This window comes from Magallana gigas, chromosome 3 (assembly GCF_963853765.1).
Source record: "Magallana gigas chromosome 3, xbMagGiga1.1, whole genome shotgun sequence".
In the NCBI taxonomy this organism is placed as follows: Eukaryota; Metazoa; Mollusca; class Bivalvia; order Ostreida; family Ostreidae; genus Magallana; species Magallana gigas.
The window spans coordinates 46,862,870-46,883,226 of NC_088855.1; the positions used below are offsets into that span (position 1 = coordinate 46,862,870).

A 20,357-nucleotide genomic window follows, 5' to 3' on the forward strand; every position below is an offset into this window, starting at 1 on the left:
TAGGTACTAATGACTATCCATGCACTGTGTGTCTGCGAGAGGAAAATTTTGATTGCGCCCAGATTTATTGTCTATGAAGTCGTAAGTGACGTAGGGTAGTGACGTAGGTTCTTCTATAGCGCTCTCTAACTTCTGCTCATTCTCTGTCTATTTACTGACACCCATGGACTAAGTACTATAATGCACAGCGTCATGCTGTAGATGTCTTGCAAATATTTGGACTTTGGGTGTCTTTCATGCACGGATATTCTTTGACTGCCTATAATGTCGTTTGTGAATTATATTTTGCTCACATTGCTTGCATTTTTCACTTTTCAGCTGTTACAGTAGTGTAGTCTTTTCTTAGTAATGAATAGTACATACTTTTCTATCTTTTAACAATTATAATCGACTGTCCATCGTATATATAAAAATATTTTGACTTTATCCAGAAATCATGTAATACCCTGAAGGACAGCAACATCGCTGGTATTAACTAAAAAAGTATCGACTGAAAAATAAACGAGGCCGTATATTTTCTTAAACGACCGTTATATGTCGCAGAACCAGTTAATGTCAACCAAAAACCATTCCATGAAATAAGTAAATTGAAGGTTGGCGGCAGGTAATGACCTGATGATTATATTTAGCAGTGGGCGGCGACTTCTCTATCCAATGGCGATACAAACTGTCACGGTCTACAACGGTATTGTTTACGACCCGAGGCGACTTTGATGGTGTCCATGTACATGTGTATTTTTGACGTCGCAAAACATGTTTTCCTGTAAACATGTGTGGATTATGTGTATATCTTTACCAATGACAAAATTGTAAAATACGTATAGCACCCGTTGTCCTTTCTAATAGACAACTACAAAAGGTTTGGATAACGTATTTTCCAATTCCTGCAAGCTTCTCCGGTGCCGCGTCAGATTTTTGGAATAAGTCGCTTTATTTTATGCCAAGTTGAAAGTACAGTTAAAAGGAGTCAGCTTTTAGCAACACTAGCTTATTAGTACTTTATTCATAGTAATGTAGATAGAGAATTGTCATGCATTATGCTAGAACACGCATTTTACATAACGAATTCCAAATAGATTAACTCGGTTTGCGCCTCTTTTTGTACTGTAAACATATCTTCATGCATCTGTAGATGTTACAAGTGACCTTTTGTAGATGGAGATTGCATGCATTATATTAAACGCCCAAGTACTTGGTCGACTGACATTAACAATTTTTGTTGTTTTATTCCAGCTAAACGAGCTTTCAAATCCAATGATATTCCGTGCGAGCTGTGTTACCATGAAGATAATGTGGACTGTATGAAAGTGTATTGTGGCGGCGATACTTAACTTATTAGATAGACATTGGTTGGTTCCTATGACAGTATAGTTAATCTAAAGAGCCCTGTCAATGAAAGATGTGTTTACTTTCCGGAAACTAATCCATTATGTAAAGGAACGTTATTATTTACTATTTATTGAACTGTCAAATTGTTATTGATATCTAGCCTAAAATATTTTTTTTAAAAATGTACTAGATATCAAGTGTGGATTGATGCATAAAAAATTACATATTTGGTTCTATGAATGACTAGCGTTCATTGTTAATTTTTATATCATTGTGGTGGGGATGTATTTTATTGAGTACATGAAATTAAATTTAGTGTTAAACGACCGTATCCTTGTCTTGCTGAATGTGTTGACCAGAACTGATTGTCTAAGGTGGTTTGTAACACCAACACAAACCAAGCCATGCATGCCAGAACAAATCGTAACCATTCCATGTCACGATTTAACACCCTCTATGTCTCAATGATTTTATTCTCTCATAAGATTATGAATGGCATAAAGAATATATATTAATAATTTCCGAATGTTCCAAGCTCATGATTTTCCTTCCATCTCACGATTAACGATCACCATTGTTATAGTAAATCGTGGTTAATCATGGACGTGTTGTCTTTTACAAAGCAGAAATCAGTGGGTTCTTTATTAATTGTGATATTAAATCATATGATGATTATGAAAATTTGCTTTGTATAATGTATGAATTCATAAAAACCAAACAAAATCAACATTTTCAAGAATTTTATCAAGTCTATCAAAAAGTACCAAATTAATTTTCATATCACTTAATTTAAAAAATGATGAAATAATGAGAGTTAAGAAAATCAGCAATAAAAAAACTGGAAATGTCTTGAATATAAACAAATTATCGTTCCAACTATTCTGTCTCTGGCAAGGGCGTCGGGGCAGGGGCGACAACGAATCATTTTTGCCAAAATCGGATTTTTGGGAGTTGATTTTAATCAACTCTCCTATGCAGTTACTCTGGCAAACCGAAAGTGAAACAGACTGGACCTAAGCACAAATCATCACCGCTGACAAGACTTAGTTCTCGAAAATAATCGATAAATTCGCTGTAATGAATTCTGAAGCACTGTTTTTCAAGGAACTTATTCATAAATACCGTGAAAATAGTCAGATTTTAAATGGTAGGAACAATTTAGATATTTTTTGTAGTGGCATGTATTCCTACGCTAGAGATTACTATACAGTCTCGTTCAACCAGACGATCGATGGTTTCCGTAAATTTTCGACAACCAGAGAATCTCTCTTGCTTGTCGGAGATTAACGGAGAAAGCTGAGCGCCTGGTTGAACGAAACTAAGGTTCAATATTGCTTGGATCCATACAATTTTTCAGAAATATTTCGATTACTGATAAATACCTTGATGGAGTTAATAGTATCTTTAAGTATTACACGACATGATTCATAAGGGTTTTATCGAAATTCTTTTCGGAAAAGTCTTATTATAAAAAATGTGCGTAATTCAAATACATACATGTAAAAGAAACTACTTGCCATGCAAAATAACGTATCAGCGTTGATTCTAAAATAAATAACAATCGATAAAATCAACTCCCGTCAGTACTTCAGTACTTTGATTTTAAAAGGAATTTTATGTCGGAGATCTGTGTTCATTGGAGCGGTGATGATAACGGAGATTTGTGTTAGATGGAGCAGCGAAGGGGAACTCTATTGTTTATCAAATCAAAAGTAGAGTAACTATACCTGTTTCTGCGTGTGTTGATAATTAAGTTAACGTGGAATTAATTAGAAAGATTAAATATTAAGATACCCCGGTATATGTTCTCCAGCTTTGCCACAATTTTAGGTCCCCTGACGTCGTGAGGATGCTAGCTTTGACGATAAGTAACAAGTTACATAATCTAATGTCGGGGAATATTACAACGTATACATGTATATTCATATGATTCTCATATCATGTCAAAATTACATGATTGTCATATAAGAATTATATAATCATTATATAGCGATAATATAATTTAGATATGATGCCATTATCATATCATTCTCATATCAGAATTATATGATTCTCATATGATACCCATGATATGATTCTGATATGATGCCCTTTTTATCAGCTCATATCTGTGCAATTATATAAGAATCATATCAATTTGATATGAGAATTATATGTGGCGAAATCCCCTGTATACAAATTGGAAATAATATAAGTATTATGGAATCTTAAGTTTCTTTGAATATTATGAGGTGATAATTTCGGTCGGAGCGTGGTCAAATCTATCATAAAGTCCTTTGGGTTTAATTGGATTTGACCACGCCCCGACCGAAATTATCACCTAATAATACTCCAAGAATGATCCCTTATTCCTTAAATACATCCACATGATTGCGAGTTGCGTTATCTTGATACATATTTTATGTCGTACTACATACACAAATATTAAGTACATTTGCTTTGCTTCTCATAGTAGAGATAATGTTAGCATATAAGTGACAATATGATTTATTTAATTATAGAATAACTGGACACATCGTATGATATCTCCATTTCAAGTCAAAAGATCAAATTCACCGCCCCGAATCTACTAATAGTCCCCAGTATCTGGTAAAGATACAGTTTTGCCGCTTACAGCGTCTTTTCTGTCTCTCGTTTTGAATGGAGTCACACAGTCTACAAAGCATGTCGCCTAATATAACAGACAAACTAGATGAATGTCCACGAACACCAGTTCCATCTACAAAGATATAGTAAATTAAAACATTTAAATGTATGACAAACAACATGTGGTATTTTGATACCCTTTGATATACACGTAAGAAAACTATTTTAAAATACATGTACTAGGAAGTCGATTTTTTAGTTCTTGAAGACAAATTTTACATGGTATATAATGTGATTATCAGAATTTGGTGGCCACGTAATCACCGATTTTCCTCCTATTTCAAAACTTGAGATATACTTGATTTCTAAAAGTGCAAGACACGGCAGCAAGCAAAACATTGAAAACAAATGGCCATTTTGAAGACAAATTGTAAGTGATTGCTGCAATTTCAGCTACCTTACATAAACTAAATCATATACAAAATATAGTTAATTATAAATTATGGAAAAAAGTTTCTTGGGAAAATGAAAAATTTAAGTGTTGCCAAGGTTACATTAACAATGCTTGAAAAAAAAATTCATTTAAACATTAAAAGTTTGTAATAAAAAGAAAAGACAATATATATTAAATTTGAAAACCTTTGCTGTGGTAACAAGGCTGAAAACTACGGCAATTTGTATATTCTGAAGTACTTTTAAACGAATTCTTATTCATACATGTACCTGTGACGTGATACTACAAAATTTATTTTAATGACCAAACTTGCCCTAAACTTTCATCAACTGAAGCAGCATAAAGGATGGCTGTTGCTCTAAAAATTTCAACAGGTAACTTTCAATATTTACATTTTCAACTGTCTTTGTCTGTGATAATATTACGATTCAATTTTAAAGCCTATTTAAGGAAAAATGAATCATTCTTTGAGTATTATGAGGTCATGCGCGGATCCCGACCCCCCCTGGAAAATGAAAATTTATTAAATTTACACAGTAAAATTATCGCGAAAATATGCCTCGGACCCCCCCTGGCAAACACAATTATCCTTCGGACCCCCCTGGAAAAAATTTCTGGATCCGCGCATGGAGGTGATAATTTCGGTCGGGGCGTGATCAGATCCAATAAAGCCCGATGGGCTTTTTGATAGATTTGATCACGCCCAGACAGAAATTATCACCTCATAATATTTAAAGAATGATTCCTTATTACTTATATTTGTGCAATTTTCAGTAACTGTAATTTGAATAAAAATAAGCTAACCCCGCTTGCGCCTCAATTATACCTCATTTGAATTTATTGGACTGTACAAGACAAAATCGATACGTAGTGTAATCACAGGCAAAGACACTGATAAATGTAAATATAGCCCAATGATGTCTTAAAATATGAGCGACACAAAGTGGGCGTGTCTTATAGAATAACCGAAAAACGGTAATGGCTGCGCCGCGTAGTAATACATAAAATGTGCACACATGGAAAAATAGTGATTTTAAAATGCGTTTAAGTGTACAAAATGGAAATAATATAAATATAAGTAGTAAGGAATAATTCTTTGAATATTATGAGGTGATAATTTCGGTCGGGGCGAGATCAAATCCAATAAAACCCGAAGGGCTTTATGATAAGTAAAATTCCTAATAACTTATATTATTTCCAGTGTACAAATTGGAAATAATATAAATATAAGTAGTAAGGAATAATTCTTTGAATATTATGAGGTAATAATTTCGGTCGGAACATGGTTAAATTTATCATAGAGCCCTTCGGGCTTTATTGGATTTGACCATACCCCGACCAAAATTAATAATCAAAGAATTAATTAATCCTTATTTCTTAAATGATTCTGAATTATTTTCTTATTTAAAGGTGCTTGGTCCGATTTATACATTAAATTTTAAGTACTTCTATGCCAAGTATGTGTATAATAATAGACATTGCAGTAGTTTTCCATGTCAATTAAGCTTTATTTCAATGAGAAAATGGTGACTATATCTTCATTCCCGCATACATCTTTTCTCAAATACTGTATGAAATCTGAGAAACGTTAGTACTAATATCTCTCATATAAGAATAAAATATAATTTTTTTTTTCAAATTAATATTTATATAAACAGAATAAATACACAGTAGGACAGTTTTGTATAGTGATATAATGCATTCTGTCAGTTTGTCACTATATATTCAATATTCATCTATTTTCGCATAGTATCAAAAAAATTAATATAGCGTAAGCATACTATGCCGAAATAGAGCACGGCAAAATTAATGTTTTCACCGAAAATCTTTCAAGTGCCGACAGCGGGATTCGAACTCACGACGCTAAAATCAACTTCCAACTTGAAGCCCAACGCGTTACCGCTACGCTAAATTAGCCGTTATTAAATCCAACGGTAGATATATACAATTGACATCAAGCAATTAAAATTATTCATTTTTCCAAAAATCACTTTATTATTGACGATAATTTTAAAGTTAAAGTTTCTTATAAACTTTTGAACAAATTGATTGAACATTTTACAAAGAAATTCTACATGAGAATCACAAAAACGCTTTTTTTAATGACGCTTGATAAAGAATGTACAAGGAAAAAAAATTCAATGAGATTCCGTCTGCTAAACATTTCGAGTTTTCTCGGTGTCACAATTATGTTCCAAACATACTCCCATACTTATGGTTGAGTTCTGGTATCTAAATTTTGTTTGAAATGTATTTCCATACTTTTGAGTTATTTATATATTTTTGCTTGCATGAGTGGTCACTGGGTGTAGTAATACTACTGGAGAAAACCTGTTTAAGGGCATTGGCAACGAAGTGCTCCGGATTTAAAAAATCCGCACCTGCATTTTCTCTTTTATACAATGAATTAGAGTTACCCCTCTTGAATTGTTTTCCAACTGGGAGTAATCTCCCGTAATATGAGCTCTTTTTGAATATTATGGTAAAAAAGCAGTGTTTTCGAGGTAAACAAAATATGTCATTTATAAAGATGAAGCGATATTTATATATCGCTCTGCGTCAACCAGCAGGTTACATGGGCCTCAGAAAAGAGAGGAGCAAATTCCTTGTGGCAAACATTGTGAGAAAGATTTTAAATGACCTTTCGTTTTCTTATTTACTATTGACAGACGACCGCTTATAGGGCTGCTCGGTATTATATAAGTGTTGCCATGTACAAAATTGTTCTCAATTATGAAATTAAGAAAATTGTACCAGAACATCTGTATATATTTTCTTCAATAAACAATGGTAATTAAACAAGTTAAAGATATGTATTCCAAATTTAAGTGATATCGTAAATCATTATGAATTTGGTAACAATTGTCCGTTTAAGATTCCAAAACATTAGCATTTAATAAAAAAATGTTGTAAATCCTATAAAAAGTAAACCTTTTTTGTATCTTACAATTACCTTCGTTGGGAAGGACACCAAAAGTTCCTACTCCCTGTGTCGTGGTACAAACAGGAATCAGCAACAAAAACAAAGTCACAGCCACGGTTACAACAAAACTGACCATACTTTCCATCTGGTACGCTCACGATGACACTCAACAAGTGTGCTGGTAGACCAGTTTATAATAGAGGGAGGTATTTGTCATGCGCCATGTGGAGTTTAACATTAGAGAATTGTGAGCTGTTTAAGCCCGTTATTTGGTTTGAAATATATAAATTACGAAATGATGACACAAATTTGCTTCAATGCAAAATAGTATGGCTATTTTTCTCCGTAAAAAGATCAGACATGACAAATAGAAATATAAAAACAGTTACGATGATATAAAATTAGACAAAACATGTAAGGGGTGTCTTTTTGCCTCAGCAATCAGCACCATGATTATATCTCGATTGAATTGCATGTGTGTCTGTCCAATGAATGAGTTGTATGCAGAACCTTGACTTAATTTATTCATAAATCTGCAACTGAATGAGTTATTTTTTTCCATTCTCTACCAAGTCTCTGGTAGAGATACAGTTCTGCCGTTTACAGCGTCTTTTCTGTTTCTTGTTTTGAATGGAGTCACACAGGCTACAAAGGATGTCGCTCAGCATAACAGAAAAACTAATACTAGCATATTCGTGTCTGTAAACATCTTTTCCACCTACAAAGATATAGTAAATTAAAAATTTAAATGTATGACAAACAACATGTGGTATTTTGATACCCTTTGTTTAAAAAAAGAAATATACACGTAAGAAAACTATTTTAAAATACTAGTAAGTCGATTTTTTAGTTCCTGAAGACAAATTTTACATGGTATATAATGTGATTATCAGAATTTGATGGCCACGTAATCACCGATTTTCCTCCTATTTCAAAACTTGATAAACTTGATTTCTAAAAGTGCAAGACACGGCAGTAAGCAAAAGATTAAAAACAAAAGGCAATTTTATGTCATTTTGAAGACAAATTGTAAGTGATTGCTGCAATTTCAGCTACCTTACATAAACTAAATCATATACAAAATATAGTTAATTATAAATTATGGAAAAAAGTTTCTTGGGAAAATGAAAAATTTAAGTGTTGCCAAGGTTACATTAACAATGCTTGAAAATTTTTTTTATTTCATTTAAACATTAAAAGTTTTTGATAAAAAGAAAAAGACAATATATATTAAATTTGAAAACCTTTGCTGTAATAACAAGGCTGAAAACTACGGCAATTTGTACATGTATATTCTGAAGTACTTTTAAACGAATTCTTATTCATACATGTACCTGTAACGTGATACTACAAAATTGATTTTAATGACCAAACTTGCCCTAAACTTTCTTCAACTGAAGCAGCATTAAAGGGGCATGGTCACGATTTTGATCAAAAGTTATTTTTCCAATTTGAATAATTACAATGCTTCAGTGAGGCATTCTTAATAGGCAAACAAAATTTGAGGGCCATTTGTTAAGTTATAAGTGAGTTACAGAGCTTACAATTCTTTGACATGTAACCAAAGCTTTTGTTTACAATTTTAATGTTGAAGTAAAAATTTCAAATTTAAACCTAAAATGAATGTGTTAAACGTTAGGAACTGTTTATCTATGCTTAAAATGAATAAGAAGATAGAAAAATCAGCTCGAAAAAGGTTTTTAATCGGTAAATTGAACCTATGTAAACAAAAACAGGGCACGAGCATTGTTTACATGTCACAGATTTGTGAGCTCTGTATCGTGCTTAAAACTTAAAGACTGACTCTCAAATTTTATTTGATCATTAGAAATGCATATCTAAAGCATTGTAATTAATAGAAATAGAAAAATAGAATTTGACGAAAATCGTGACCATGCCCCTTTAAGCATAAAGAATGGCTGTTGCTCTAAAATTTTCAAACAGGTAACTTTCAATATTTACATTTCAACTGTCTTTGTCTGTGATAACATTACGATTCAATTTTAAAGCCTATTTAAGGAAAAATGAATCATTCTTTGAGTATTATGAGGTGATAATTTTGGTCGGGGCGTGATCAGATCCAATAAAGCCCGATGGGCTCTTTGATAGATTTGATCACGCCCAGACAGAAATTATCACCTCATAATATTTAAAGAATGATTCCTTATAATTACTTATATTTATGCAATTTTAAGTAACTGTAATTTGAATATAAATAAGCTAACCCCGCTTGCGCCCCAATTATACGTCATTTGAATTTATTGGACTGTATAAGACAAAATCGATACGTAGTGTTATCACAAGCAAAGACACTGATAAATGTAAATATAGCCCAATGATGTCATAAAATATGAGCGACACAAAGTGGGCGTGTCTTATAGAATAACCGAAAAAACGGTAATGGCTGCGCCGCTTAATAATACATTAACAATGCTTGAAAAATAATTTTTAATTTCATTTAAACATTAAAAGAAAAGACAATATATATTAAATTTGAAAACCTTTGCTGTGGTATCAAGGCTGAAAACTACGGCAATTTGTATATTCTGAAGTACTTTAAAACGAATTCTTATTCACACATGTTGTTGGTAAATATCTTGTACGACGTCAAGGTGCATGTGACATTGGGAGACACTGCTATTATGACGTCATCATAGCATGACGTCATGGTTACGTTAATAATATGTTTATGTTTGAAAGTTAGTCTAGATAAACCAGTCAAAGTGTTCAGACGTGTTTTCATTTCTATCTTACTCAAAGAGTGTAACCACTAAACAATCGGGACATTTTGGTGCCGTGACCAAACGGAGAGATGACTTCTAAACTTAGAGCAATTCGTTCAGGACAAGGAAGTGCTGTAACAAGACTTTTGAGAAAATTGGAAAAATCCTTTTTAGAAGAAAACAATTCAGAAGATATATATACCATAATATCAACACTAAAGGAGAAGCAAGAAATTCTTAGGAATCTAGATGACAGAATTCTAGAAGATAGAGTTGAAGAAGATGTGGAAAAGGAAATCCTTGAGGCAGATGAGTACAAATTTAATATGGAGTCAAAAATTAAGAAAACCAAAAAACATCTCTTAGTATAAGGATCAACTTTAAATGCAACTGCTAGCAATTACCAGTATTTGGATCACAATGAAAATCTTCATATCGGAGAAAATGCTCATTCGACGCATGATTTTTCTCAAAATTCATGTGTTCAGCAGACCGTTACAAGCCTCAATTTGAATCCAAACTCTAATAGTGGTGCTACTCAATCAGCATACTCCCATTAGTTACCGAAACTCAATCTACCAATTTTTGAGGGAAATCTTCTTGAATGGCAAACATTTTGGAATTGTTACAACACAAGGATCCATGGAAACAACAGTTTATCTGATGTAGAAAAATTTAGCTACCTTCGGTCATTGTTGTGTGGAGAAGCACTTCGCGTTATCTCAGGATGTAGTTTGACCTATACAAACTACAGACAGGCAATAGATGACTTATTTGAAAGATATGGCCAAAATCATAAAATCGTCAATGCGCACATACAGGCTCTTATCAACATACAACTACCAAAGTCTAATCCAGATTGTTTGAGAATTTTCTATGACAAAATGGAGTGCTGCATTAGAGGTTTGGAGTCCTTGGGCAGTGACGAAACCACGTATGGGACGATTCTAACACCCATGATTTACAACAAGCTCCCAGCAGACATTTGGAAGAACATTACTCGGGACAAAGGAGATGACAACTGGGATTTAAACTCATTGAGGAGAGCAATAAAGAAGGAACTTTGCGTTTAGGATGCTGGAAATGCTAGCAATACAAGATCTAACCAAGAATCACAACAGTTCATACCAACTGCTAACTTTGTTGCAGGAGCAAACCATAAGAAAACTATCAAGCAAGGGACTAATGTAAAGCAATGCTTGTTTTGTAATGGGAAACACTCGCCAACGGCTTGCCATGTCATAACTGATTATGAAGAAAGGATATCAATCGTCAAACAGAAGAAAGTCGGCTTTAATTGCTTTGGAAAACACAAAGTAAGCGAATGTCAGTCGCATTTCAAGTGCAAGAATTGCAAAAAGCTTCATCATACTAGTATTTGCCGCAATTTTCAATTCCCACGAAGTACTTCAGAGAGAGCTGTTAATTCCGAGAGCACGCAATTTAAACAGCCACATCAACGAGAGCAGTCATTCCAGCTTCACTCTTCATCACATGTTAGAGCCAACACTGAAGTGCTGCTAAAAGCTGCTGTGACGCCAATTTGGTACAGAAATCAAGAAGTCAACTGCAATGTATTGCTAGATGAAGGAGCTCAAAACTCATTTATAACTGAGGAGTTAGCACAGATACTTGACATAAAATCAACGGGATCCATCACTCTAAAGATTTCAGCGTTTGGAGACAAGAATAGTGAAGTTCGTAACCTAGAGAAAGCAACAGTTCAACTGGAAACACAAACCGGAGAGAAAATTCCAATGGATGTCATCATCATTCCAACAATAGTAGCTCCAATCTTCAACAGATCACGTGTCAATATTAAGGAACTCTCATACCTTAAGGGATTGAAATTGGCACACCCAGTCAGCTCAGATGAGCAGTTCCAAATTTCAATGCTAATTGGTGCAGACTACTATTGGAGCATAGTAGGAGACAGAATCATAAGAGGAAATGGACCCATGGCGGTTGAATAAAAGGTTGGATATCTTTTATCTTGACCTATCCACTCATCTGGAAAACGGCATTCAGGGATGTTCCATATTCTAGCAAATCAAAAAGTGGAAGAGGTTGACCTGGAAAAATTCTGGAAAATAGAATCCATGGGAATTGATGATCACAGTGAAGAGATGAAAGTCAAGGAGAAACTCTTGAATTATGCAGCTACATCAATTGACAAAGAGGATAGTCATTATGTTGCTAAAATCCCCTGGAAAGAAAACTCTCCATGCTTACCTACAAACTACGAGATTGTGAAAAGAAGAACAGAAAACGTTATTCAGAGATTAGCAAAGGATCCAAAACTGTTAAAGCTGTACAGTGAAATAATACAGGATCAAGAAAACAAAGGATTTATTGCGAAAGTTGAAGATCCAGAAAATTCAGAAAATATAGTCCATTATATCCCTCATCACTCTGTGAAAAAGGACAGCACAACAACCCGATTAGAATTGTGTACGATTGTAGCTGCAAGGACAAAACTGGACATGTTAGTCTAAATGATTGCATCGAGCCATACTCCCCGATGATGAATGACATCACGTCAATTTTGACCAGATTCAGACTGAACAAGTTTGTAGTAACAGCAGATATTGAAAAGGCCTTCCTTCAAATTGAGCTTCACCAGAAAGATCGTGATGCGACACGATTCCTTTGGCTAAGTGATCCCGGTAATGCATCAAGTCCATTGACAACTTATCGCTTTCGATCTGTCCTGTTTGGAGCAACTTGTTCACCTTTTATCCTCAGAGCTACTCTGATGAAACATGTTCAAGAGAATGCAAATTAAATTTCTTCTCTTTTTAAACAAAATCTCTATGTTGACAATGTTGTACCCAGCTTCCAGAGTGAGGAAATAGCTATGAAGTTCTACAAAGAATCAAGAACCTTACTTGCAGAAGGAGGTTTTAATTTTCGTTCCTGGAGCTCCAACAGTGAGATGCTACAAAACATATCTGAAGCAGAAAAAACAGCGGATGAAGACTCTGTCGTTAAAGTTCTTGGAATGAAATGGAATCCACAAGAAGATACTCTTCAATATGCAAAGAATGATACTGGACAAAAGAAGGATCGCGTGACTACAATGCGAGAAGTATTGAGAGAAACATCAAAGGTGTTTGATCCACTTGGATTATTAAGTCCTATTTCTGTGAAGGCGAAGATTATCATGCAAGAGTTATGGAAAGCTAATTTGAAATGGGATGAAAAACTGCCTAAGTCTATGCAGACTACATGGAGAGAAATCTCATCAGAAATGTGATGCACTGGACACCAGAATAAACAGAAATAACAGTCCCTCAATGGATGTGTATGTGTGATTCATTGCACATTTTCTCCGATGCAAATCAGCAAGCATATGGTGCATGTGTCTATTTGTTATAAAAGAACAAGATAACATTACTTATGGCCAAATCGAGTGACACCAATCAAGCAGATCACACTTCCAAGATTAGAACTCATGGGAACACTTATTGGAGCAAGATTGGGAAAACATGTAAAAGAAATAACAGGAGTTAACAAAATCAACTTTTGGTGTGACGGTCTAATTGTACTTCACTAGATCATTTCACAGAAAACGCCAAACAGATTTGTAGCAAACCGAGTAAATGAAATTCGGGAGATCAGCGAATCTTTAACATGGCAGTATTGTCCAACATACTGTAATCCTGCTGACTATCTCACACGAGGAATTGCCCTCAAGAAATTCAAAGAGGATCACTCTGGTGGAATGGACCAGATTGGTTAATGCAACCCCAAAAATGGCCTTATATTTATGTAATTTTCAGTAAGACAATATTATGTTCCACAAGCACAGAAGAAAAGAGTGATATGAGTCATCAAACGAAGGTTCAAGATATTGCAGACATCAAGAGTATACAGTCAATACTGAAACTTGAAGATAAGAGTTCACTCATGAAGTTGGTCAGAGTTCTTGCATACATAAGAAGATTCATTCACAACTGCAGACATTCTAGTGAAAAAAGAGCAGGATTTCTCAGTAAACAAGAGTTAGGTGAAGTTACTAGACTGCTCATACAAGATGTACAGAGAACAGAGTTTACAAAAGAAATGGAATATCTGAAACATCCATCTGGAAGGAACCAACATTGATCCAGGAACTGAAACTGTTCCTCGATAACGAAGGATTTTAAAGGTGTTGAGGAAAAATTCACAATGCGCCACCGATGGATAAAACAAAATTCCCACACCTTCTTCCAACATATCATCGATTGACGCATCTTCTTATTGTTGATACACACAACAAACATGCCCATGCAAGTTTGAATTCAACAATTACCTTACTCCATGAACAATATTGGATACCGAGGATTCGACAACGTGTGAAAGGAATTCTTAGAGGATGTATCAGCTATAGGAAAGTCATTGGAAAGTCTTATCAAGCTCAAGAACCCCCTCCGCTACCAAAGGACCGTCTACAGATGAAACCTCCATTTACCGTGACAGGCATAGATTTTGCAGGACCTCTTTATGTCAAGGATAAATTGGGAGAAGACTCTAAAACATATATATGCCTTTTTACCTGTGCCTCAACTCGAGCCCTACACCTAGAGCTAGTACCAACCTAACACAAAGCTCATTTCTTCTTGCATTCAGAAGATTTATTAGTAGGAGATCACTGCCTAGTATCATGATCTCAGATAATGCAACAACCTTTCAATCTGCATCTAGGGAAATCATTAGATCATCACATGCAGAAAACATACATCAAAAACTATCTGAATATGGAGTACAATGGAAATTCATTCCAAGTCGAGCTCCATGGTATGGTGGATGGTGGGAGAGACTCATTGGATTGACAAAGACTTCCTTACAGAAAGTTCTTGGACGTTCAAAGATAAATATGGAGACTCTTCACACCATAGTAACGGAAAAAGAAGCGATGCTGAATGACAGACCGCTAACTTACATTTCAACAGATCCGGAGCCACTTACACCATCTCAGTTGCTGTATGGAAGAAGATTAACATCTCTACCCTATGTTGATAAAGAGGATACCAACAATGATTCTCTATTAAATCACGAGAAAGCTAATCAATTTATGAAACAACAAATTCAGCTTCACAAAACTTCTGGAACAGATGGAATATCTTACTTCTCTAAGACAATATCATCGAAGAACAGGAACAGCGTGTAATAAGATCAAAATTGGAGATGTCGTCCAAGTCCATGATGATTTCACAAAACGTATCAACTGGAAAATTGCTCTAGTGGTGGACCTCACGACTGGCAGAGATGGACTCACAAGATCTGCACTTTTACGTCTTAGCAACGGAACCGTCCCATTACAAAGTGTTATCCCTTGGAAGTTTGCGAATCAGAGCCAGAGTTGGGGAGAAGTCAAAGACTTTCTAATTAATTTTTTCATACACAACGCGAACCTTTTATGAACTTTTAATTTTTGTAAATTGTGATTTTGTACATTTTGAGGCCCGGAGTATGTTGGTAAATATCTTGTACGACGTCAAGGTGCATGTGACATTGGGAGACACTGCTATTATGACGTCATCATAGCATGATGTCATGGTTACGTTAATAATATGTTTATGTTTGAAAGTTAGGGCGCTTTCCATTAACGTTGCCTCGCCGGCGACGTTATCGGGAAACGGTGACGTAAATGGAACGGTTGGGAACGTCACAATGCTCCAACGAGGGCGATTGCAACTTTAAACTGATACTTATCTTAAAATTTGAACCAGAAAGTTGGGCTATTTGCAGTTTTAATATATTTCAATGTAGTAGGACAAATGGTAGTTTTAGAAATATTGGATTTGTAGAACATAATAACCTCGACGCCATATTGTCTCCTAATCGGCAACGGTATATTGCGTTGCCACAATCGCTCGCCGGCGACGCGCGTTCCAGCAATCGGCAACAGAGGCAACACCGGCATATCCGGCGATGCCCGTTAAATGGAAAGCACCCTATGTCTAGATAAACCAGTCAAAGTGTTCAGACGTGTTTTCATTTCAATCTGACTCAAAGGGTGTAACCACTATACAATCGCGACACATGTACCTGTAACATGCTACTACAAAATTGATTTTAATGACCAAACTTGCACTAAACTTTCATCAACTGAAGCAGCATTAAGCATAAAGAATTAATGGCCGTTGCTCTAAATTTATCAACAGGCAACTTTCAATATTTACATTTTCAATTGTCTTTGTCTGTGATAACATTACGGATCAATTCTAAAGCCTATTTAAAGAAAAATTAATCATTCTTTGAGTTTTATGAGGTGATAATTTCGGTCGGGGCGCATTCAAATCTAATAAAGCCCGATAGGCTTTTTGATAGATTTGATCACGCCCAGACCGAAATTATCACCTCATAATATTTCAAGAATGATTCCTTATTACTTATATTTATGCAATTTTCAGTGACTGTAATTTGAATATAAATAAGCAAACCCCGCTTGCGCCCCAATTATACGTCATTTTAATTTATTGGACTGTATTTACAAAATCGATACGTAGTGTTATCACAGGCAAAGACACTGATAAATGTAATTAGCCTATAGCCCAATTATGTCATAAAAGATGAGCGACACAAAGTGGGCGTGTCTTATAGAATAACCGAAAAACGGTAATGGCTGCGCCGCGTAGTAATACATAACATGTGCACACATGAAAAATAGTGATTTTAAAATGCGTTAAAGTGTACAAATTGGAAATAATATAAATATAAGTAGTAAGGAATAATTCTTTGAATATTATGAGGTGATAATTTCGGTCGGAGCGTGGTCAAATTTATCATCAATCCCTTCGGGCTTTATTGGATTTGACCACGCCCCGACCAAAATTATAACATCAATATAATCAAAGAATTAATTATTCCTTATTCCTTATAGAATTATTTTCTTATTTAAAGTTGCTTGGTCCGATTAATACATTAAAATTTATGTACTCTTATGCTAAGTATGTGTATAATAATAGACATTGCAGTAGTTTTCCATGTTAATTAAGCTTTATTTCAATGAGAAAGTGGTGATTATATCTTCATTCCCGCATACATCTTTTCTCAAATACTGTATGAAATCTGAGAAAGATATAGTACTAGTATCTCTCATATCAGAATAGAATATAATTTTTTTTTTCAAATTAAGGCCTTATTGGACATGACATTTAACAATTATGAATACATATAAAGATAATAAATACACAGTAGAACAGTTTTGTATAGTAATATAATGCAATGTTGCCATGACTGTACAAAATTGTTCTCAATTATGAAATTAAGAAAATTGTACCAGCGCATCTAAAATATATATTTTTTCTTCAATAAACAATGGTAATTAAACAAGTTAAAAATATATATTCCAATTTGAAGTGATATCGTCAATCATTATGAATTTGGTAACAATTGTCCGTTTAAGACTCCAAAACATTAGCATATAATAAAAAATGTTGTAAATCCTATAAAAAGTAAACCTTTTTTTGTATCTTACAATTACCTTCGATGGGAAGGACACCAGAAGTTCCTACTCCCTGTGTCGTGGTACAAACAGGAATCAGCAACAAAAACAAAGTCACAGCCCCGGTTACAACAAAACTGGCCATACTTTCCATCTGGTACGCTCAAGATGACACTCAGCAAGTGTGCTGGTAGACCAGTTTATAATAGAGGGAGGTATTTGTCATGCGCCATGTGGAGTTTAACATTAAAGAATTGTGAGCTGTTTCAGCCCGTTATTTGGTTTGCAATACATGAATTACAAAATGATGACACAAATTTGTTTCAATGCAAAATAATATGGCTATTTTTCTCCGTAAAAAGATCCGAAATGACAAATAGAAATATAAAAAACAGTTACGATGATATGAAATTAAACAAAACATGTAAGGGGTGTCTTTTTGCCTTCGCAATGAGCACCATGATTATATCTTGATTGAATTACACGTGTTTCTGTCCAATGAATGACTTGTATGCAGAAACTTGACTTAATTTATTCATAAATCTGCAACTAAATGAGTTTATTTTCTTCAATTCAATGATGTTGCACAAGGAATATCCCAAAATCCGAAACTAAAGCTTTGATTAATTTTACATGTACAGTACAATTCCAAATGTTTTTTTTAAATTGGTTCAACAGAAGACTACAGAATCTACTACATTCAACAACAAGAAAGGTGGGTCTAAGTCATTCAATTTTAGTTAGCATCTTAAAAAAACCCAAAAATGTATCAAAATTAAAATTACACCAATTAAGTTCTCATTTACAGGAACTTTTTCGCCGTAAAATATTCTCAATGTGATTGTTTCTCCCTGTATAGTAACAGTTAGTGTGATTTCTCGTGGTTCTTTACACATGTCACAGGAATTTTAAGTAGCATTGTTCTGTATAAAGGATATTTCTTCGGAAGTCAACCTACTTAAAGCAGCTTTTACTTCCGAGCAGTTATATTTTGTTTTTATTTTCTGGAATGAAAATTCACCAGTTCGGTTAGATTGCCTTTATGATAACTATGTATATTAAACTCCAATATAAAGTTCCACAAACAGGCAAAGATTTGTTTAAAAATATACATTGTACTAGTATTCCATTCCCTCATAAACTAAACTACAATTGCAATATATTGTATCCAGGAAGTACCCAATTAATATGATTGTCGAAGAATAATATAGGATCTCTCGTATTATTATCATAATATATTTACATCTACTAAGTATTATTTCCTCTATTTCTTAGGGAAACATATAGTTAATTCATAGCTCTATAGAAACAGCTAGACTGAAATCTACACGCCCCGTTAAACGATTGGTCGAAATCTACAACGGCTGAAACTGACAAGATACTGACAGGAATAAAATGGACATGCCCTGTTTATCGATCGGTCGCCACCAGCAACCTAAGAAAAATCACGGAAGTCTGCACAAAATAATCATGATGATGTCAGACTTAAAGTCTCACAAGAGACGATTTGGCTGTTTCCTTTAGCTAACGTACTTATGTACATTAACAGTAATTTAGTGAATTTTACTAACTTTTCATAATCAATTTATAAATTAGTTAAAAGAAAGATGTTAATATAAATAATAAAATGCTTTCTTTGATGATTCATGTGGGTTATGAAGGTAGCGATCATTGCAGAAAAAAATTACATAACCTGCTAACGCGGGTTATGTATTTTTTCTGCAATGTCGCTACCTTCATATCCCGAATGAATCCCCAAAGAAAGCATTTTATTGTTTAAATAACAGCAGATTTTTTTTTTATCATAAATCATTATCAATCTAAAAATAATCATTTACTATATATTTAAAAATACTATAAAATATTATAAATCCTTTAAAAAAAATGTAGACCCATTTATGCAATTTCAAAATTACCTAGCTAAAAGAATCCTTTTTTTGTAGGGAATGACACCAGAAGTTCCTACTGCCTGTAGTGTGTCATGTAACAACAGGTATCAACAACAAAGTCAGAGCCATGGTTACAACAAAACTGACCATACTTTCTATCTGGTACGTGCTGGTAGATTGGTTGATGAGTGTCCCCATGCGCCATGCGCCATGTGGAGGATAATACATAGTAAAATAAGCTGTTCAATGAACGTATAAACAAGAATTAATAATGATATAAATTTGCTTAAAATGCAAAATGATATTACTTTTTTCGCCCTAAAACATTTGACATTACAAACAGAGATTTTATTGCAAAATAGTATTAGATTCTGCCCAAGAAAAATGCATCAATTGTATGCAGAAAAGACACAATTCATTAATATGCAATAAAATGAGGTTTATGTTCATTTATACGATTTTTTACACGAGATACGTGTAGGTTAAGATCCGAAAGAGTATTTATTAATTTTACAAGTAGAGTAAAAATCCATTTACACTAAATGCATATATGCTTCTTATTATTGTTGTCAAATCCGATGATTTGTTGTAACCGGTTATTCGCTTACTCTTCCGGTCGAGTACTGGGTTACTCTGATGATTTTGGTATCTATTATTTATCTGTTTTCGTTTACTTATCTGAAAATTAAAACATTAAAATACTGTTTATGAACTTTATTGACAAAAACAAACTTAAAAACAAACAAAACCTACAAAGATTTTTGACAGGTCACTTGAAAGAGGCAGTTTGTTTTGATTTGTATTTTTTTTAAAATTATTTTATTGTTCACGTTTTCCTTTTCAGCCCACAAGAGGAAAACTAACATAGCCTGTAGCTGCTAGTGGTATTGCGGAGTTTTCGTATATCGCTGTATTCCAAATTATGTTTCAATTTAAGATGTATCTGGAATCCCACCCGTATAAGATAGTTTTAATTCACATATTTGATATTTCACTAAATTTTAATCCGCTATTCTTTTAA

At 34.1% G+C, this 20,357-nt stretch overlaps 1 long non-coding RNA gene across 1 annotated transcript; it reads right to left on the reverse strand.

The window, feature by feature from the left end:
* Window positions 1-3,711: 3,711 nt before the first annotated feature.
* Window positions 3,712-17,722, reverse strand: LOC105343376 (uncharacterized). Its single transcript, XR_004595665.2, has 3 exons — window positions 17,487-17,722; window positions 7,323-8,010; window positions 3,712-4,048 (listed from the first exon to the last, which is right to left on the reverse strand). It is a non-coding gene; the product is annotated as an uncharacterized lncRNA (long non-coding RNA).
* Between the last annotated feature and the right edge of the window lie 2,635 nt (window positions 17,723-20,357).